The sequence below is a fragment of the Bos javanicus genome, chromosome 3, assembly GCF_032452875.1.
Source record: "Bos javanicus breed banteng chromosome 3, ARS-OSU_banteng_1.0, whole genome shotgun sequence".
Taxonomy (NCBI): Eukaryota; Metazoa; Chordata; class Mammalia; order Artiodactyla; family Bovidae; genus Bos; species Bos javanicus.
In genome coordinates, this window is record NC_083870.1 from 50,029,333 (window position 1) to 50,050,928 (window position 21,596).

A 21,596-nucleotide genomic window follows, 5' to 3' on the forward strand; every position below is an offset into this window, starting at 1 on the left:
GGCAGCATTTTTTCCCAGTTATTTCCTCTTACAGATAATGTTGCAATGCACCATCTTGTACACACAGAGAAAAGGAATTTTGTTGAAAATCTGCATTTTTGAAGGAAACCCCTCCTTCATTCTTTTAGCTGGGGGCAGGAAGCACCCTGTGGTATGAAGCAATCACTCAGCAAACCTTCCAGACCTGACGGTATCACCTTGTGATTCCCCAGCGGCTGGGTGGTCAGGAGTGCGCCTGGTTCCCTAGGAGGGAAGACGCCAGCACCGCCAGCTCTGTGGTTGAAAGCGGATGCCCCCTGAGTCCCCTCATGTTTGAAGCCCCAGCTCAGGAGGGGTGAAGCCTCGGCATCGTGTCATTAGGTAGGTGCGCTGGCTTCCGAGGTGTATTAGACTCACCTGGATGCAGCAGTGGTTCTGTTGGTGGTGTGTTTAAAGTTAATTCACTAAATGCTAATGTAGACAATGTCTCTGAGACCAAGAGCAGTCAGTGCCAAGTGTCCTCTCTAAAAACAGCATTTTGTGTGGGTGAGCAGAGTAAGCTTTTATTTTAGTTCATTCTTTTAAAAAAAGAACAACTGTGGCTTGTGTTTAATCCTCTGGAAGTCCTCTGTGTCAGCGAGCCTTTTCTTTTCATGTGGGCATCTCTTGCCAGAAATCAGAGTTTCCTGGCAGAAAAGAGAGGCAATTTGAGTAACCCGGACACAGACAAATACACTTCACTTCAACAAAGCTTTTCAGGTGTCACTGAAGATGTGTGAGAAACCAAATAGAATTCTATAGAAAATGCTCTTTTAAAAAAGTATTCTCCAGTTGATGGCTTTAATGAAGCTCTTGCTTCACATCTCAAACTGGATAAGTTCAGGCCAAGGCTTCACTGAAGAGGGTTTTGCTGACCACAAGGAAAGGGTTGGGGATATGGTCAACATCTCAGACCATACTGTGGGGCTTCCTTTCCAGCTTGGACAATAAGACCAGGGATCAGAGCAAAATGCATATGACTTGATTTGTTTCTCCTCTTTAAAAAAAAAAAATACTTATGGTGTCTGTTATGTGAAAAGTAGATAAAAGGTTTGTTTACAATCTCTCCCTGAAGAGTGGAATTGAACAATTCCAATTTTGGAATTCTTCCTCATTGCTCTTAACTACCTTGGTGAAATTTGGCTGATCTACAGTTATTCAAAGATAAGCATATGTTTGTTGGGAAGGGAGCAGTAAAGTGCTTGCTCATCTGACAAGTCTGAAGTTTCTATAATGGCATTTGGCTTCACAACAGGGGATACTAGGAAAGCATTGCTCTAGCGGAACTTGAGGTGTGGATTCAAGTGAGCGATGAGACTGTGGGGAAAGGGTTGAGTCTGGGGAAAGGGTGGAGGTCCTATGAGTTCTCAGAGGAGATGCAGAATGAGCAGGTCAGACGTAGAGGTCAGTTCTGTTTTAAAAAGTGGTAAAGCATTAACATCCAGGCAAAGTAAACAAAGAGGAAGAGAGCTAATGAAGGTGTGGTGCTGGATAGTGGGGATGGACCAACCTAGGATGCGCTGGTCTCAGGATAACCTGGGCACAGGGCTTTGCACATAGTCTGTGCAGGTTCCAGGACTGAGGGTCAGAGACTTTAATACACAGGGCCCAGGGAAACCAGTCTCCAGGTCTCATGGGCTCCAGTAAGAAATCTGTCAGAGACCAAGGGGTTAGGTCCTAATTGAGAAGGACCCTGATTCTCTAGGCATTCATTCAGGGAAGCTTTCTGTATGCTGGCTTCCTCCCCTTCTCCCCTACAGAGGGTGTCCCATTTCCCATCACCTGTCCAGTCTCCACGAACAGCTTTTACAATCTGAACTAGTTCAGTTCCATAGAGAAGCGTTTGTTAAGCATTCATTAGCTTGTAAGATTTTTTTCACTCTGTGAAATTCTTTCAAGCTTTTTGACATTGTCATGTGCCTGGATGATTGGGTTTGAGCAACTGTGACCTTCAGCTGTCTGAAGACCTATAATGCCATCCCTGTTGAATGTAGATTCTAACTCAGGGATTATTTTAGTCAATAAGAGGAAATACTGGAAAAGGGTATAGAGTCTCCCCTTCCTGCCTTTGGGGCCTGTAAGTTAAGACCTGTTCTTTCATGCAAGTGACTGCTAGTCAATCTGGATTCTAGTTTCTCTAAACAGATCAATTTCCTAGAGAGGTGGAATAACAGGGTGCCTGGTTTAAGAGTCAGGAAACTGGGGTCCAGCATTGGTTCCACCACTAATTACCCCACGTGCTCTTTGGCAAGCCCTTCAGTATTTCCCCTTAAATAAAGATGAAGGGGTTGAATTAAGATGCACAAAGATTTCAATAATCCTAAAGGAGGGGCTGAACTGATAAGATTAAATTTTTAAAAGTTGGCTGCAAAGATAGATGCTGGGGAAAAGCTATCATTGCTGTTCCTTTTGAAAAGGTTTAGTACCCCTGAACATGAAACAGGAGTGAGTTGTGGTTACCAGTATAGTTCACATTTGCAGGCAGCCTCCATAGAAACTCAGCTTCCAGAATAAGGTCAGAGGTCAGAGTTCTGCTGTGCTCTGTTCTGACCTGGCAATGACACCACTTGCCTCCAGTTTCACATCTACCTCCAATACACTCTCCAACTTAGAAATCAGAGTGATTGTTCTTAAAAACTAAATTCGATTGTGTTACCCTCCTGCTTACAAACCTTCAGGAGCTCCCTATTGCCCTCAGAATAGTCTCATACCATGGCCTTCATGATTTGATCCCTGTTGATCTCAAGCCTATCTCTTATCCCCCCACTGACCCACAACCCTCAACCCTGAGTCTTGTAGTTCCAAACCACAAGCAGTTCCCAGAACTGGCCTCCTCTCCCTCTCTCTCCCCCATCTAGAGTGCAGTTTCCAACACACACACACACCTCTCCACCCGTCAGCTTCCCCAGCCTCTGGACTTTCAGAGGGTTTGCCCCTGTCATAGCACTTCCCACACTATATTGCAATTCCTTAAGAGTACTCCACCCTCCTATCCCAAGACAGTGAGCTCCTCAAGACAGACTATGCTTTTTCCGTGCATTCTCAGCATCTGCTGTCTTCATGGAAGGCACTCAGGAAATATTCGGAGAATCAACGGAAGGCTGGGGGAACAATTGACAAACCAAGTGTACTCAGAGAAGAGTAATAAGGATGGCGAGGGTGGTAGAAATGAGGTTGAATGTCAGTTGAAGAAGCTGAAATGGTTTAGCATGGAAAAGAGAGCATCAGAGCTCACCTTCATGCCAGGACTGCCTTGGGCAGTGGGATTTGATTTACTCAAGCCTCCCCAGAGGGCAGGGTTAGATTCTGGTAGGAGCGAGGCAGACATGGTACAATGTAAGCAGCAGCAGTGGAGACTGCTATGACGTGCTACGTTTGGGTACATTTGGTGGAGGAAGGATACCCTGAAGACAAGAGATGGCTTCTTGGTGACTTAAAGAGCCTCCTGGCTCTGAAGGGCCCCAGCACTGTCTCAGGAGTGTAGTTAGAAGGATACTTGTGTTGGGTGAAGCATTCACCCCAATAATATTGAACATAGGCTCTAAGATCTGCAAGCACTGAAAGTTCTAAAAGTCAGTGGTTCTGTCATCTAGGCCAGAAGACCACACACTTTACAAAACTGAACAGACATTCTAATTCCTGACTTCTCTTCCTTAACAGCTTTGGCGTATTTTAACTTATTCCAAATCCACCCGTGATGCCAGGTCCACTTAGTTGTTCCACTGGGGAAGGAAATAGCTGCACAGAGAAGTTATATAACCTGCCCCAGTTTTTGCAGGATACTAAGAGACAGAATCTTAATAGGAAACAGAACTCCCAAGTCCAAAGCATTACAGCAGATGGCTTTTCCAGGTCCCTGATGACTTACCGGGCCAAGTTGGCCTACGAAGTTTCATGTTTCTTACCATTTTGCCTTCATCCTGCATCTTAAGTTCAAGAACACAATCATGGCAGAGTGGCAATGGAGATGGGCTCAAGAACCAGACTGCCTTCGTGACCTCAGAAAAATAACTTCCTCTTTCTGTGACTCAGTTTCCTCATCTATAAAATGGATATAAAAATAGAATTAACCTTATAGAGTTGTAAGGATAAAATGAGGATACAGAACATGGATATATTAAGTACTTAATAAGCATTACCTAGTGTTATTAGTACTGGATGAGGACAGGACTTGGCAATAAAGACAACTGATTTCTCATTTCGGTGCTAAAGGTACAGTGGTCTTAAGCCATTCTCTGCACATGCTCAGAAGGTCCTCAGAAGGTCCTCAGAGCTTCTGCTGAGAGCCTGAGTGGGGTGTAAAGGACCAGAGATGACAACCATTGGCAAAGAAGAACCAGATTGGGGTGGGGTGGGCTGAGCACCTAGCTGGAGCTCATCTGCTGCTGTCTGTGGTCCTGAAACAATTTGTTAATTATCTAGAAAAATGAGGGTATGGTGGGGTTTACACCCATAGCCTCCCTTCCCAACAGTCACCTGCTTATGGACAGTCCACCTACAAAATGGAGTTTGGATAAATTATCGATAACCTTTGAATCATTAGTTTCTTTTTCTCTGAAGACAGGTAATTCATGTCTTCTGATGTGTTCACAGGGATGTTGTCAGTTTACATACCATCCATGTATAAAATACCTCCCCAACTGTTGCCTGTCTGAGGGACACAGTCAGAAAGGGGCAACATAGTGGGAACAAAAATATCTTACACTCTGAACTCCCTCCCTACTGAGTTTCAGTGGGCTTGGAACTCCAACCCCACTGAAGGCACAGCCCAGCTCTCACCTGAAAGAGTCCCAGGGACCTCATACAGTTTGTAGTGACAATTCAAGTCTTCCTGAGGCTGGGGTCAGAGCCACACTTTGCTTTGCAGGTGGCCTGCGTCGACCATCACTGCCTCTGCCGGTGCTGATGCTGCCTCCTTTGTGATGCCCACCTGGGATGGGGCAGGCTCTCCCCCACCAAGGTCACAGCTCTTGAGATGCTGCAAAGGGCTCTCTTGCTGTTTCAGCTTATAATCTTCTTTTGCCAAAGACTTGGGATGGATTCCGAGTGGAATCTGGGCCAAGGGACAATTAAGACACCTCCCAGCATCTTGCTCAAAAGTCTTTCTTCTTTCTTTCTCATTAGCCTGGACAGCACAATCCATTACTGTTCCAGGATAAATCCCAGGCCCCACAAGAGGCCTCCCCAGGAAAAAAATGGGGGGCATGCTGCCCCTGTTCTCTTTTTGGATGTCAGAGTTTAATCTGGCATCTTGTAGCTCAGCTATGTTCTTGATGTCCTCATCAAATAACTCCCAGTGAACCTTGAGGTGGACAGAGCTCCTGAAGGGACCCTGCTGACTGGCCTCCCTCTGGGACCCTCAGTCCATAGATATGAAAGCGCTTCAGAATTTCTGCACCAGGGGAATTCTCCAAACCTGATTAAGTGTCATTACAAGGAAAAAAATAGAAATAATTTCTCTTTGTATAGATTCAGAAAGCAGAAAAAAACTCTTAATGTTGATTTTACCCATTCTGGCTGCTAGTAGGGTTAAACTCAAAAAGTAGTGGTTAAACTTAGAGAGAAAAACACCTCCCAGAGATTGAGATACTGCAATGTCTCCTTATATGATGGAGGGTCCCCCAACCAATGGCCACATAAATTCCTTTGTGGTGCTACTTAAGACCCTTACCTATTTTTCTGTCCTTGAGGGGAATCAGAAGGAAGATGGTAGCCTGCCTTGGCTGTCTCCCATCACACAGTATAATTCTCTGTGCCTGAGTTCTTATCCACCCATCACACACATGCTCACATATCCCTACACACGTGCTCAGTTGTATCCAACTCTTTGCAACCTCTTGGACTGTAGCCCACCAGGCTCTTCTATCTATGGGATTCTCCAGGCAAGAATACTGGGGTGGGTTGCTATTTCCTACTCCGCCAAACACACACATTCAGCTCTAAACTGTAGTCACCTGTGTCTGACTTGGCTCTGGGATGTGAAGGGGGAGCTCTGGGTATGCAATACCATAAACATATTTTCCCCAAGAGATGCTTATGCAGCAATTCAGACATTCTCATTGCTCTGCCTTTTAATTAGTTCAGGGAGTTGCAACCTCACAGTGTGGGTGTGCTTGCCAGCTGGGCTTTTTGGGAAGTTATCCGGTCTGCGCTCCTTCTGTCTCCTCCCTCGGTGTCAGGAAATTATAGAGCTAGCTCTCTTTGCTTGTCTTGGAAGTGTGTGTGCTGATCTTACCCCACAGAGCCCTGGACACTCCAGGGCCTGTCTGAGCCAAGCGCTCAAAGGCCCCTGGGGACCAGTGTGGTGACACGCAGAGCTCAGGTCTTGCAGCCTGCTGTCCTTGAGCAGGGGGCGAGGCAACAGCTTTGGGCTAAAAGGGATGGTTTTCACCCATAATTACTTGGTCCCTTTGGGCCACATACTGCAAAATTGGTGCCCCTAGGGGCCCAGAGGAGGGATTTTATGACTCAAGGGAAAGCTGCTTGACTCCCAGGCAGGGCCCTGTTCTGGAGACTGCCAGATACCTTATTCCCATGAAAGGAGAGGCCCCAGAAGAGCCCTTCCAACCTTCCTCTGAGCTGCCTCCCCACAGGGGTTCTGGGATGGCTGCGGCTGAAATTAAAACTCTCACTGCTGCTGGCTTTTCAGGGTAAACCTTTCTCCTCTGCAGTCACCCCTTGCTTTGTTTATGCATCCTCCCTCTGGGTGTCCAGATCACACTCTCGGCTCTATTTTAACTTCTCCACTTACCAGGCTTTGGCACACCCTCTTCTTTCCCTGGGCAATGAGGTTTTTCCTGGCTTCTCCCCTAGATGTGTCTTCCGGCTCAGTCTGCATGGCCAGTGCCTCTCTGACTTGCTGGTTTGTTCCTATGGGCTGTGGAGGTTTCTACACCACACTTTTCAGCTGAAACCCACCAGGGTGTGATTGTCTTTCTTGATTTAGCTCATGCTTTGGCACAGATTGCCCTCTCTGTTTCCTCCTATCTGCACATCTCTTTTTGTGGCTGTTCCCATCCTTCCAGCCTCACTCACCTTTTGGGCAGGGGCTCCCACCTGGACAAAGGGTTGGATCCCTTCCCAACCCAGGGATTGGACAAAGGGTTGGATCCCTTCCCAACCCAGGGATCGAACCCAGGGGCTTCTTAAGCTATCCTCCTATCTGCTGCAAATAGGGTCACTAATCACTGCCTTGGCATTGACTCTGATGCTGCAGCCTTGCAGGCAGCCACCTGCTCACCACCTAGTCCCACCTGTCATTTGATGGTCACTGAGTGTGACCTCAGCCAATCCCAGCCCCTCAATGTCCCTGTCCCTAGACTAAGGCAGAGCACAAATGCAGGGGCTTGGCACTTAAATATGTTCTTTTATAACCTCTAATTTCAGAAGAGCTGCCTAGCTAAATGTTATATTTATTTTTTCAAAATAGAGTAAATCTAACTTTGTATGATTTTTTTCCATTTTATTTTATAAAGGAGTAATATATTTATATGGTTCAAACCTCAAAAAGTCTAAACTCTTTTTAAATACTTTTTGGCCGTGCCGGGTCTTCATTGCTGCACACGGGCTTTCTTTAGTTGCAGCACGTGGAGACTACTCTCTAGTTATGGTGTTCGGGCTCCTCTTGTTGTGAAGCAGCGGCTCTAGGGCACACAGGGTTCAGTAGCTGTGATTCTCTGCCTCCGGAGCACGGGCTCAGTAGTCGTGGTGCACAGGCTTAGTTGCCCTGCAGCTTGTGGAATCATCCCAGACCAAGGACAGAACCCGTGTCTCCTGCATTGGCAGGTGGATTCTTTACCACTGGACCACCAGGGAAATCTAAGCCTAAACTCTTACACGGCAAAAATTCTTTCTCACTGCCTTGTTTTCTTCTGTCCAGTCTCCATCCTGTGTGGGTAGGCACTGTGTGGATCTTGCTTAACTTGATATCTCTTGGTAGTCCTGTACCAGATTCAAAATCAGTTGACTGCTTCTAAAACAATGATGTGCCAGCTAGTTAGCAAAGGAGGCACACGGTGGCACATTGGCCATTTAGGATCGAAGTACCTGCTCCTCCCCTACCCCTGTGGCTATACATTCTGTACTAAGATCTTTCTCTTTCTCATAGCCTTTGTGGTAGTGGGAATCTTTATCTCAGCCATCTTGGTCTACGTGTCTTTGTTTCAGTGTCTTGAAGCTCAGAGCAGATTCCATTACTTAAGAGCTTAGTGAATTGCCCCCAGTTGATCAGATAAGCACTAGAGAAATTCCCTGGAAATCTCCAACAGAGACTTAGAAAGAGCCAGCACAATCCATTTATCACAGTTAGATTATGGCTGATACCCTCAAAATGGAGGAGACTTGCGGTCATTTAAACAACTTGAAGAGGGCTCAACGGAGGAGAGAGGAGACAGGAGGAAAGTGTGGGCAGGCAGGCATGCTCAGCCTCAGGCTGGGTGTCCCCAGAAGTCAGGGCTTTCTCTGGACAGAGCTCAGTGGCCCAGGCAGCAGGAGTGACCAGCATTCCTATAGTCATAAAGAAAATTCATATGGGCAGATAAATCTTTGGAGAGTTCTGGCTGCCCACCTCCTGGGCACTCTCATCTCTGGGTTTCGTTGAAAGGCATCTGGCAGCCTGGTCCTCATCAGCACCGTCTCTGAAACTGCCCGTGCCAGTCACTCTTCTATACACGCACACACTTAGAGCCACCTAATATATTTGTCCCAAATCTTCACTTTTCTAAAGTGCTTTCAATTCACTGACTCAACTGGAGGCATCACCAGCACTGTTTGATGGCCCAGCCGGACACTAGAACCTCCCCTGAGTAAACTTTATGTTTGACCTGCTGCCCTACATATCTCTGGGAATTGCCACCGTGTTTAAAGATGCTCACTGGTGATCACAGAGATGGCTCCAGGTACCACAAGATTCAGAATCACAAGAATGGGGAAGTTCACTGTGGTCTCAGTGGGGAGTACTAACCTTCAGCCATAAACATGTAGAAACTGGCATTCTTACGTGGTGTATATGATTTATGCAGTGATACCACACTAAACATTTAATGAACAAGAAAATGTCACTCCCAAGCCACACCCAGTGCCCTGTGGGATATCACACTTTGCACTGGGGACAAATGAAAACAAGGATTGGCCTTGGGTAAACTGGTGGTGGTGGTTTAGTCACTAAGTCGTGTCCGACTCTCTGCGACCCCATGGACTGTAGCCTGCCAGGCTCCTTTGTCCATAGGATTTCCCAGGCAAGAATATTGCAAAAGGTTGCCATTTCCTTTTCCAGGGGATCTTCCCAACCCAGGGATGGAACCCAGGTCTCCTGCACTGCAAGTAGATTCTTTACCGACTGAGCTACCAGGGAAGCCCAACTACCTGGTCTTTAATTAGGAACTGTGGAGGAAACACTTAAAGCCCCTTTCCCTAGAAATATCCTCCAGGATGTCTGTTCTAGCTCATGCCTGCCAGAAAGGTTCTCCAGCCTCTGAGCAGGGATGGCCATCCCAGGGGCTGCTTGGCTGATGGGTGAGGTCCTGCTTAGACAGGAAATCTCACACATGTGTCACAGCTGGGGAGACACCTTCCCCAGAGGTCTGTGGATGGGCCCTAGGGGTCTGAGTCACAGAGGGTGGGATTATAGAGCCAAGACTGGGTCTGTGGATAAGAAGGATCAATGAGAACTGCCGAGGAGGAGTGCCTGTGGGTCATCTGAGTAGAGGGCCAGCGACATCCTTATCTGGGGACCATTATCACATTAAATAAGGAGAAGAGATGGGGCCCTGGAAGTGTGGGTGGGCTGAGAAGGGGAGAGGCCAGTATATCTCTGGACAGGGCACAGCTAGAGCAGTAGTAATGCATTACCTCTTAGGGATGAAGATGTAACTGTTGCAGATGGGGTATTCTGGGTGAAGGGCCAGGGCCGGGGTAGGTCAAGCCTGCTGTGGCAAGCAGGGGACAGGTGTCTGTCCAAAGGATGGTCATCAGCCTTTGTGGTCTAGTTGGTGTTCTCAACCCTGCCCTCAGACAGCCTGAGGTAGGTGGTGAACAAGAGGAAAGGAATGTGGAAGTTCACTGGCACTTTCCAGATCAACACAGGAGCCTTGGGTCAGTGATCAGGTGGATGGGTGGTGTGTGGTCCAAGGTATACTGTTCTTGCTGGGTGGAGTCATGGTGGATGATCGAGGTGGGAAGGGACTGTGTCTGAGCCTGAAGCCCTCTCCTTCCTTCTGACTGAGCACATCTGTTCCTTGTACAGTGATGTCATAGTCACAGCTTGAAATCGGCCATGGTGGGAGTGTCTACACCATGGAAATGCTCTGTATCAGGGTTTTCTTTTCCAGAGAGCCAACTGTTAAACATTTACCAGCACATCACTCAGGGGTGGGGAAGTAAAGTGTACCTGTCGGCACATGAAAAATAATGAGTCTAAAGTGAGGGACCTTGACTGCTGAGGAGTTTGGACTTTATCCTGAGGGCTGATGAGAGTCACTGAGAAGCTGGATAATTCAGTACATTGCTTGAGAGGGGAGTATTTGAAGTCTGTTTGCCTAGGTTCAAATCCTCGCTCTACCACTTGCTAGCTGTGTGACCTTAGGTGGGCTACTTAACCTCTCTGAGCCTTAGTTTCTTCATCTGTGAAATGGGAGAAATAATGCCTACTTTACAGTTTATTGTGAGATTTAGACAAGTTTTGCATAAAGAACACTTAGAGCCTGGCGTGCAGTAAACATTCAATAAATGTTAGCTATTATAGATGTGTTTAGATTATTCAATGACAAGATCATATTTGTCTTTGGGGATGAACACTGCAGCCAAGAGAATAGATTGAAGGGGGAAGGACAGAGGCTGGAAGAACAGGAAAGAGCAAGGGATGGTGGGAGCCTCAACTAGGCTGGAGAGAAGGGAGTACACCTGGGGGATCTTGAAGGTGGGGTGGGGACGGCAGGGAATAAGGTGCAAGAGGGAAGGAGAAGCGAAGGGAAGATCATAGCAAGCAGCCATGAGCAGTGATGGCTTTGAGAGAGAGGTGGGTCTTGAAGGGGTATCTCTGTGGAGAAGAGGGAGCAGGAGCAGGATCTTATGAGTAGAAGAAGCCATGTAAGAGAAGAACAGGGGTTTTCCAGGGAGTGTTGGTGTTTTCAATAAACTATGTCATGGGAGTATTTAAATGTTTGATGGATGCAGCTGGAATGAAAAAGGAAGAAAAAGCAGTAGGCTAGAAAAAATTAAAATCCCATTAAGTTTTCCTGCATTGCTCCCAGATTATATGCTGCTTTCCCAGAACCTACAGAAGCCACTTAGTGAGGTCCAGGCATTACCCCTGACCTGGCCGGGCAGGCAGCCTTCCAGCCCAGAGCTGCCCCGGGTTGGGTGGGGGTCCTGCAGTGGCCCTGACCAGTGTTGCTGTGGAAATTAGCCAAGCACCAGAGGGTTGAATTCTCCCTCTCTTTCATGAAGAGGAGAGGGAGACAGAGATCTTTCCTGTTTACACTGTGCTGGGCTTTCGGCGCCTTCCTGTTGTCATAATGGTTCTTTGTTGGTGGCACAGGCCCTCTAGACCACTGGGGCAATATTTTACCCTTGCCACACTTGAAACACTGTCACCAGAGTCTGGCTAACTGTGTCACAGGCTGTCTTTGCATCAGCCCACATTCTGTGATGTTAGCTGGGGGACAGTGATAAGCCGGTGTTATATCCAGTTCTGCATAGGAGTGTAGGGGAGAGGGCTAATGGGGTGCTGGCAGTTACATTGGCTGGGGCACACAGACCTGGAAACTTCAACAGTTCACCTGCCTCCACCAACCACTTCCCCACTCAGCCTGGAGAAGGGTTGGAGGTGGCAAAGAGCCAGACTTTTCTCACATTCTATCCCCCAACAGTTTCTCCTCAGCCACCAGACACTGTCTCTCCTCTCAAATGAGATGGAAAAATAAAGATGCGGCAGGGGGCGTTAGGGGTAAAGAACCCGCCTGCTGATGCAGGAGACATGAGAGACCTGGGTTCGATCCCTGGGTCAGGAAGATAACTTGGAGGAGGGCTAGCAACCCACTCCAGTATTCTTGCCTGGAGAACCCTATGGACAAGGAGCCTGGCGGGCTACAGTCCATAGGGTCACAAAGAGTCAGACACGACTGAAGCAACTTAGCATGCAGCAGCAATGAGCCACGAGGGTAAAAAGATAGCAGAGAACCAAGTTGGACCTGTTAAGTGACTCAGAGAACTCAAGTTGTTTGGAGGGAAAAGATACATATATGTAAGAAAGGTGAAAAGATAGGCAGACTTCGCTCCTAAGTTTGGTGTGAACATCTCTCAGTTATTCTCCTCCTGGGAGCCCATGACTCCGCCATGCTTTAAAAATGACATACACCAGGACGCTCAAAGCAGGGTGTTGCTTAGCTGTTGCAGTAATCTTTGGGAATCCAACAGAGTGGCATAGATTTAGACCATCCTACAACTGACTCCCAATTAGGGGCTTTTCTCAGACAAATTATTTGGCCATGTCAGACCCACTTGGGCTTAAGGCAGGTCATTTGGACTCTCTCCCCCATGGCAGCCAGTTCACCCTCTGTGGGCCAGGCCTGCCCAGCTGCTCTCAGCCAATGTATGTTCTTTTCCAGCTACTGCTGGGGCTCCTGAGAAGCCCTTCTTCTCTCCTCTGGCCCTGTCTCCTGACAGGTCAGTTCATCTCCCAGGGGTTGACCTGGAGCAGTGGAAACTGGAGGCCCAGCTTCCTCCTCCTCTTTCTCTGTACCCTGGCGGGCAGTGCAGCCCGACTTCCCATCGGCACCAAGGCCCTCATGCTTCCGCTGCCAGGAGAGTTTGCCTGCTGGTGGGGAGAGCTGGGTCCTTCCCCAGAAATTGCCCTCATCCAAAGGGAGCTGCTTTGCCCAAGGCTGTGCCCTCACCCCAGGGTCAACTACCTCCAATGACTGGATGATGCAGAGGTACACACTCTTAGCCCTTTGCTTCCATTCAGGACCTCTCTGAAGGGCCGACTCAGCCTCAGAGCTCCCTCAGGGTGGTGGGGTGTTGAGATCTCTGTGCTGATGGTGCATTCTCACGTGTGAGCCTTCTCTCTCTCCCTGGCAGTACCGTTCCCAAGCACACTTGCCAGTAATTGCATGTAAATCTCTGTCCCAATGTCTGTTCCCCAAAGGGAGCCAACCCATTACACTTAGAGACACTGGACAGGAAGGCTGTGGACCCCAAAGTCCAGGCAGTGGTCTGCAGGGAGGCTGGGTGGTGGGAGAAGCAGGGTGGCTAGGAGGTTGCTGAAGGAATGACCCAGGGAAGAAAGAGTTCACGCCGAAGGATGCCCACCTTGCCCTCTGCAGCCTGTGGGGGGTTGTCTGGCCCTGTTGAAGGAAAAGGAGAGGACGAGAGAGGTTCAGCTGTTTGTCCCACAGCTGACTAAACACACTGCAGAATCCTTTCTCCTGGTGGCCTGGGCACATTTCCCTCACAAAGACATTACTGCCCTCCATCTGAAGTCAGCTGGGAAATTATGCAGTTAGTCTTACCACTAGCTAGTTCAACAAGTGAGTGAGATGCCAAAGATTAAGAGGAAAAGATAAGAAGGAAGAGAAGCTGGGGAGCTGTATGGCCTGCTCCTGCTCTGGAGAAGAGGGGAGTGGAAGGGTGCTCCCCACTTGGTCTGGCTTCATGCCCCAGGCCCCATGATGTGCGCTCCTTTAGGAAGATCTCTGGCTTTCCTCAGTCTGAACACAAATCCTCTGACTGACAGGAAACAGGAGTGAGGGTTTTCCTCTTTGCCTCTCAGCAAAGAACCCAGACCCACTCATCTCTCTGTCAGGTCTAGAACAGACCCCAGTCACCGTGGCTTCCAACCTGGGGGTGAGGAGGAGCCACAACTGCACATCCTCAGATCCCCCGTCTCAAATCCTGAAACTCAGAACAGCTCAGTGTCTCCTGTTCCCATTCCAGAAAACTCTACAAGCCTAGGGTATAAATTTTGTAAGGCCAAGAACCCCACACCGGTGGCTAACTTTTTTTTTTTTAATGTTTATTTACTTACTTATTTTTTATTTACTTATTTATTTATTTACTTATTTTTGGCCACACTGGGTCTTTGTTGCTGCGTGGGCTTTTCTCTAGTTGCAGTGCACAAGCTTCTCATTGCCGTTGCTTCTCTTGTTGCAGAGCACAGGCTTTAGGCACAGGGGCTTCAATAGTTGTGGCTCCTGGGCTCTAGAACACAGGCTCAATAGTTGTAGCACAAGGGCTTAATAGCTTCAAGGCATGTGGAATCTTCTCAGAGCAGGGATCGAACCTAAGTCCCTGCATTGGCAGGCAGATTCTTCACCATTGAGCCACCAGGGAAGCCCTTGGAGGCTAACTTTTAATAGTGCCTGACACAATGGGAATACAAGGGAATCGTCTAAAAGCCATGAGATTTTCTGAGGGCTGTTGGTGCCAAAAATCATTCCAGTCCTCTCTAGAGGCTGTAGCTGCGCATTCCCCCAGGAGGTGCTTATGGGGAAGGGACAATGCACACAGACACCCATCTGTCCAAATGATATATTACCTCCGGGAACTAGCTGAGGCCCCTTCAGTTTCTGTCAATGTTTTTGTTTAAAATAATTTTTTAAATGCATTTTATAACAATTTCAGATGTTGGAAAGTAAGCACAGGATACTAACTTGCTTCATAAGCTTTTTTACCCAATCCCAAGATCCCCCAGGGAGAAGGAAAAGTCAAATGCAAAGTTTACAAGAACATATGTCACATAAAGTGGGTGATGAGCTCTCCAGGTTGGCCTCTGGGCTGGTTTCTAGGAGGGAGGGATGGAGGGCTCTGTGCTACTTGGAGGTAATAGGGCTAATTATTAGACCAGGGGTTGGTATTGCAGAGATAGAGTGAAGGGGACATGGCTAAGATTGAGCACCCCAAGAATAGTCCTTGGATGACTCTGGACCTGCCATTGTTTTCTAGAATAGGGCCAACTCACCAAGGGCACTAACACACAATGGGAGAAACCCAACTGGGGAGAAAAAATTGGAAACCCAATTTCTCCCAATGGGGAGAAACACTACCTGCAATGAAAAGTCAGCTTTGTTTTGTCCTTTAGGGCTATGCGTAGCTCTAGAATTCTGATATATTTTGTCTGTGGAGCTGACAGTTCTCCACCATCCACTCAGATTGTCAGAGGCTATAGATAGAAGAGCCTGGCAGTCCACATGACAGGGGATGTATTCTTCCCCCTCTTATTTGTCCAGAGCAGGTGAACTTCAGCTACAGATTGGCTCCTGCCTCTGGGATTTCCCACTATGTTTGGTCTGAGCCCTGGAGTCAGTGTGACTCCAGATAACCCTGACATGGAATAATAAACAAAAAACTAAAATGGTACAAAAGCCCCTATCATCAGATGTCATCTTGGGTAATTTTAAATCATGGAATGTTTCTTCCTTTCTGGGCATGTGTATATGTACATGCACAGACTCTTTCATCCTGTATCTCTTTATACATTTATAAATTTCTGCACCTTCATCCACGTAATGGTGATTTAAAAGTCTAGCTCTATTTCACCCTTGAGATGCACTGTGTGGGTCAAATGATATCATGCAAGCCTTCCAGAAGGATGAAGTGCTAGAGAAACAGCAGGTGTCCCCATGGACAACCATGGATCCGTCACTTGTTATACAGTTATTCTGCATCCTGCCCTTCATGTTCAGAGAACAAAGGAGTCCAACGTTTTATTTATTTTTTTGTTTTTTATTTTAATTGGAGGCTAATTACTTTACAATATTGTGGTTATTTTTGCCATACATTGACATAAATCAGCCATGGGTGTACATGTGTTCCCCATCCTGAACCTCCCTCCCACCTCCCTCCCCATCCCATCCTTCAGGGTCATCCCAGTGTACCAGCCCTGAATGCCCTGTCTCATGCATCGAACCTGGACTGGTGATCTATTTCACATATGGTAATATACATGTTTCAATGCTATTCTCTCAAATCATCCCACAGTCCAACGTTTTAGAAGTTAGACTCTCAATGATCCCTGTGTTGACAAGATCAAAGTTTAAGGAAGACAGCAGGACATGGGCTTGTTTTTCCAGGAAGGCTAACTGAGTAGTTCTCGAAATGTTTGCATACATGGGGCAGAATTCCATGCAGTCTTCGAACCTTGAGCCAAGACTCAGCATTAATGATGCCAAAAGTTTCATTTTTTTGACTGTGGGAGGGCTGCAATCACCCTTTAAATGGCCATTCAGTTTGAAGTTCAATAAACACTTTGATTGAGAAACACTTTGAGGGGTGAAAAGTTCTTGGCTGTGGGAGCATTTTTTACTCTCTCTTTGCTGCAAGATTTCCTGTAATTTAAATCACAGTAATGTACCCTTAAGTGTACCTGCAAAAGAGCCCACATTGCCAGCTCAGTGGTGACCATGGCACCTGGTAGGTGATCTCGTCTTCCAACAGCAGGAAATAAGACCTGTGGACTCTCAAGCAGTCACTGGTCTGAACTGATTATCAAAGCTCTAAGTGGAAGCGTTTCCCGGCTGCCAGATCTAGAATGGTCCTGGGAGTGTACGTGGAGAGGAGGTATGTGTGTCCTCAAAACAGGAAATTCTGCAAGAGAGCAGCCAAGACAAAGCCAAGAAGACAGACTAAGCAGAGAGAGGTTACTCCATGGCCATTACCAAGAAGCAGGCTTCCATGAGCCAGTGAGACATTTAACAACACGAGATCAGCCTCCATTCCCTTTAGATTGAAGACGTAGCCACATCTTTGTCCCTCACCCTCATGAGGCTGGGTGTAACACAGCTGAGTATATTACAAGAAATATAGTTTGGAAACAGAAGATCTGGGTTTGAATTCCAGCTGTGTCCCTCACCTGCTGTGGACTAGGAGCAGACCCTCTCTGAGGTCATTTCTTCACATGGAGATGGCAGGAAGACCTACTCTGAAGGGTCTTAAACTTGAACCAGTCACAGCCTACCACGGTGAATGTGAAAATATTCTGCAAGTTTACCATGTGATTTGCCATGGGTCACCAGTGAGGGGTCAGCTAGAGAGGGAATGCTCACAGGACAGACACTGCTGCAGCCAGCTCTGCTGCACTGTTCTTTGCCTAAACATACAACAAGTGCACAAAATCTTGCCAGAATCAAAAGACAACCTTCCCTTCTGTTGTGTCAGCTTCTTGAAAGGCAGCCTATTGCTGGCTAGTCCCTGCTCTGGGAGAAAAAGTAGAGCAGACTCCTTGGTTGGTTGTATGGAGTGTGGTTCTGGGCATACCCCCACCCTCACTGGGGTCACAGTACTTCTCAGCCTTTTGCCTTGAGGTCAAAGACTGACGACCCTCACAGGTGTGACATTCACCACGTGCCCCTCACAGAGCTTAGACCACCCTGCTCCAGCCCCCTTTCCCATGTCTGAATGGGTTTCCTCACCATGAGATGGGCGGATCATAAACCCTTCCCTAAGCAACAATATTCACCCACTCTTACTTCAAATCTGATACATCTTGTTATTGATATTAAGTGACTTGTCACAACTGACTGACACCTGGTGGTATACCTGGAGGACAAGATTGAGAACAGAAGTCTTCATCTGCAAGTGAGATCAGGAATTGGCTTGTGCACCTTCGTATTTCCAATGCCCGATGCATGGTAGGGACTCAGCGCCAGCTCAGCTTGGAAAGAGAAGCTTCCCATCTCCAATAGATGAGCTGTAGAGACATTCCAGACTCGGAGGTGCTGGCTGACAGTCAGAGCTCTTTCTGGAGCATAGCAGTTAGGTGACAGGAGGAGATAGGGGCTCTATGGGGGATTTCACTGCTAGGATGAGCCAGCTCCCTCCCCATTCTGTGGTAGTGGCAGTTTTCACTGAAAGTTAGTACCTACCCTAGTTCATGTCTGCCTTTGAAGAGGTGGCCTCTTGCCAGTGAGAAGTGCCTGAGGTCTGGGCTTGGTGAGGGCTGGACGAACTGAGCATGCAGGTGCTACCACTCAGAGAGTACACGGGAACAGCCGCTGTAGATCTGTAGGTGCAAGGCAGAGAAGTGCATCCTGAGCACCATCCCTGAAGACATTCAAAGGCACCTGCATTTATCTGGGTCCTTGGGTAGATCTGTAGCTCCAGGGGATCTGAGGATGTTGGGGCCAATGCTACCATGGATTTTCCCTTCCAGTTGGGAAAGGCCTTACCAGGGCAGCAGTCTGAGCCACACACCCTCGCTTAGGAACAGTTTGGAGACTGGCAGCCCATGGAGTAGGCTGAGCTCACCAGTGTATGGAGAACCTTCCAGATAATTTGTCACAAGTGTGCTAATAACTCTGGGGACCAAGGGTAAATAAGTCACACAACAGTTTTTGGTTTTTTGGCCACACCCTGTAGCATGTAGGATCTTAGTTCCCTGACCAGGGATTGAACCCATGCCCCTTCCTTTGGAAGCATGAAGCCTTAACCACTGGACTGCCAGAGAAGTCCCCACCACAGAATGTTTCTGAGACTTGGATGTGTAAATGAGTTGCTCTGTGAATTGTTACTGTCTCACCACAGCTTAGAAGAAACTAGATCTGATGGGCTTGGCCTATGAGGCAAAGCAGAGCTTGGCTGTTTCAGCCTTAGGGAGTGGGCAAAGTAGTCTCACAGTCTGAGAACCTCCCTGGTGGTACCAGGCCAGCTTGAAAGTTGATCAAATCAGAAATATGAAGAGATTTTGTTCTAGCCCTTAAGAGACAGGAATTGTAAATGACAAATGGGGAAGAACCAAAAGCAGACAAGAGAAGGCCCTGGGACTGGAGGACTCAGCTGTGGCTTAGGAGTGCGCTCTGCTCAGGCCAGACCCAAGTGTCAGTGAGGTCCCTGTGGAACCTGAGTGAATCGTTAGCCCCTCTCATGGTCAGTTTCCTCCCTGTGAGATGGGAAATTGTGACTTCCTCACTGAGCTGTGGTGAGGATGAAGTCAGGTCAGTATGTGAGGCGCTTGCCGTTGTGCCTGGCACAGAGCAAGTACAGTGCTTGGTACTGTTCCTGCTTTGGTGTGACTTTGCCATCACCAGTGCTGTGTAACAAACAGTGCAACTTTAGTAGCCAAAGGACAACCATTTTGTTATGTCTGTGGATTCTGTGGGTCAGGGATTTAAATACTTATTTATTTTTATTTATTCGGCTGTGTTGGGTCCTAGTTGCGGCAAACAGGGTCTTCATCGCATCATATGAGATCTTTGGTTTCAGCTCGTGGGCTCAGTAGTTGTAGTGCACAGGCATAGTTACCCCACGGCATGTGGGATCTTAGTTCCCCGACCGGGGATCAAACCCGCATCCCCTGCATTCCATGGCAGATTCTTAACCAGTGAACCACCAGCAAAGTCCCCATCAGGGATTTAGAAACGACAGAAGCTCATCTCTGTTCCATAATGTCTGGGACATAAACTGCAAAGGTTCAAAACCTGAGATAGCTCAATGGTTGAGCACTAGCATCTTCCGAAGTTTTATTCACTCACGTCTGGTGCCTGGCCAGGGAAGGACTTGAAGATGAGTACTGCTGACCAGAGAGCCTACACTTGGCCTTTCCAGGTGGCTTCCCTACAGCACGGCGTCTCAGGGTAGTTGACCTTCTAATGCAGTGGGCAGCTCTTCCAGAGTGAGTGTCCAGAGAGAAGCAGGCAGAAGTGGAATCACCTTTTCTGATCTGGCCTCAAAAATTGGCTGCTTCTGTATGTTACAAGCAAGTCTCTGAGGTTGGCCGCCTATAGTCAAAGTGAGGGCATTTCTGGATGGGAGGAGTGTTAAAGAATGTATAGACAAGATTTAGAGCTGCCAAAGTAAATGGAGAAAAGAATAACGCCTTAGGATTACAGTTTTAAAAGTCCATTCAATTAAAAAATTTTTTTTAATTTATTTTATTGAAGTATAGTTGATGTACAGTGTTCTGTTAATTTCTACCATACAGCAAAGTGATTCAGTTATACATACATACACATTCTTTTTAATATCCTTTTCCATTATGGTTTATCAAAAGATATTAAATGCTATGCCACAGGACCATCGAGTTCATCCATTCTCTATGTAACGGTTTGTATCTGCTAGTCCCAAACTCCCAGTCCATCCCTCCTCTGCCTTTCCTCCCCATTGGTAGCCATAATTCTGTTCTCTACATCTGTGAGTCTGTTTCATAGGTAAGTTCCTTTGTGTCATTTTAGATTCCACATATAAGTGACATCATATATTGTCTTTCTCTTTCTGACTTACTTAGTATGATCATCTCTAGATCCATCCATATTTTTGTTTCAAATTCTAAACTTTTTATTTTGTATTGGGTACAACCAATTAACAGTGTTGTCATGGTTTCAGGTAAAAAGCTAAGGGACTCAGCCATACATATACATGAATCTATTCGCCCCCAAACCCCACTCCCATCCAGGCTGGCACATAACATTGAGCAGAGTTCCATGTGCTATCAGTAGGTCCTTGTTGGTTATCCATTTTACATATAGCGGTGTGTACATGACCTTCTGAAACTCCCCAACTATCCCTTCCCCACTGGCAACCACAAGTTTGTTTTCTTAAGTCTGCGTCTTTCTGTTTTGGCAGTGAGTACATTTTATCATTTCTCTTTAGATTCCACATATAAGGGATGTCATGTGATATTTCTCCTTCTCTGTCTGACTTACTTCCCTTAGTATGACACTCTCTAGGTCCATCCATGTTGCTGCAAATGGCATTATTTCATTCTTTTTAATGGCTAAGTAATATTCCATTGTATATATGTACCACATCTTCTTTATCCATTCCTCTGTCATGGACATTTAAGTTGCTTCCATTAAAGTTGGCTGTTGTAAATAGTGCTGCAGTGAACATTTGGGTGCATGTATCCTTTCAGATCACGTTTCTCTCTTGAATATATGCCCAAGAGTGGGATTACAGGGTTATATGGTAGCTCTATTTTTAGCTTTTTAAGAAACCTCCATACTGTTCTCCATAGTGGCTGTACCAATTTACATTCCCACCAAGAGTAGGAGGGTTCCCTTCTCTCTGCACTCTCTCCAGCTTTTGCTGTTTGTAGATTTTTTGATGATAGTCATTCTGTAGGTCCATCCATTTTGCTGCAGATGGCATTATTTCATTCTTCTTTATGAAAAAAAAAAAAGCCCATTCACTTAATCCTCCCAGTATCTTTGAGTGGTGGGCAGGCGATGAGAGGTGACTCCATTTCGCAGTGTGGAAGCAGGCTCAGAAAGGTAGTCACTTCATCCCCTGAGCTGAAGTGTTTATACAAGACGCCCTCTCTCATCCCTTTCAGCTCAGAATTACTGTGGTTTTCTGTCCTTGCAGAAAGAGACAGTCCTGAAAATTTGGTTTTAGTGAAAGAAGCAGTTTGACTAGACCTCTATTTACTATTTGAACAATTTCTCTGACTTCCTGGAACAAACTGAATTGCTTCCACTTAGCCTACACCTGGATTCTGAAGGCAGCTAATTTTAGATTTCTTGTTTCAGTGCCAAGTATTGAAGGAACGTTGAAAGAATAATCTGTGCTCAATTGGAGTACAAATTCCTTCAACAGAGATCAGTTATGGTACCTCATCTTAAGATAAGAAAACCCCATTTATCATATAG

General features: G+C 46.9%; 1 protein-coding gene and 1 long non-coding RNA gene across 2 annotated transcripts in view; one reads left to right on the plus strand and one right to left on the minus strand.

Annotated features, from left to right (window-relative positions):
• The first annotated feature begins 244 nt into the window (after nt 1-244).
• BCAR3 (BCAR3 adaptor protein, NSP family member) overlaps nt 245-21,596 on the plus strand; it is a 221,575-nt gene continuing 200,223 nt past the window's right edge. Inside the window, exon 1 of the mRNA XM_061411154.1 lies at nt 245-360. The gene's annotated coding sequence lies outside the window, so the exon portion shown is untranslated. The remainder of the gene's footprint in view (nt 361-21,596) is intronic.
• LOC133245321 (uncharacterized) lies at nt 464-5,425 on the minus strand. The gene is made up of 3 exons (XR_009735636.1): nt 4,798-5,425; nt 3,924-4,059; nt 464-665 (listed from the first exon to the last, which is right to left on the minus strand). It is a non-coding gene; the product is annotated as an uncharacterized LOC133245321 (long non-coding RNA).